Consider the following 898-nt stretch of genomic DNA (forward strand, 5'->3'; position numbering starts at 1 on the left):
TCTGCCATCTTGGATTGGGGTGGATGCCATAGTTACAAACTGCATCATTGAGGTGTCCCTGTGTGTCACTCACTACAGCTGTTCCAAATTTCATTCAAATCAGTCCTCAAGTTAGTGCACTTGCACCTCAAAAGTTTATGCATCCACTATTTTGGATTGGGGTGGATGACATCACAAACTAAACCATTAGGGCATCCCTATGTGTCCATTCAGCTGTAGTAAATTTGGTTCAAATTGGTTAGACTGTCCACAAGTTAGTGCATTTGCACCTCAAACATTCACACATCTGCCATCTTGGATGGGGTGGATGACATCACAAACTACGATGCTGAGGTGTCCCTACAACTGTACCAAATTTGGCTCATACTGGACCAGGTGTTGTAAAATTGATGGGGAGCGGGGGACACACAGAACGCTGGGTAATCCCATAAGCCTACTGGAAAGTTGGCTAAAAAAGTAGTGTGGCAAATCTTTTGCAACCATACATCTAGTTTGGCCCAAATCCATCCTCAGGAAGCCTATAAAAGCACCATTAATTAGCATGAGCGAGCCTCCCCACAGCCCATCTCCCCCCACATTCTGAACAAGTCATTGCATGAATCAGCTTCTCAGAATATAGAACAGGAAGTCAAAGAGAAAAAGTGTTCTTGGAAATGTGAATGAATACATACTGATTTTGCTGCAAGACAATTTCAGAGTCAAAAGTAATATGTGAATTGACGTTCTTAAAAGAAAGCCCCAAATCCTGGATGCAGAAGTGAGCTAAATCTAAGAAAGCAGGCTGCAAGGCTATGCACAGTTACCTGTGATTGAGGTAAATATGGATAAGGCTGGGGGGGGGGCAGTTCAGGAATAATTGGCAGTCAGTGGGCACTTCAAAAAGTACACAGGTCAGAGA

The sequence above is a fragment of the Hemicordylus capensis genome, chromosome 1 (genome assembly GCF_027244095.1).
Source record: "Hemicordylus capensis ecotype Gifberg chromosome 1, rHemCap1.1.pri, whole genome shotgun sequence".
Lineage (NCBI taxonomy): Eukaryota > Metazoa > Chordata > Lepidosauria > Squamata > Cordylidae > Hemicordylus > Hemicordylus capensis.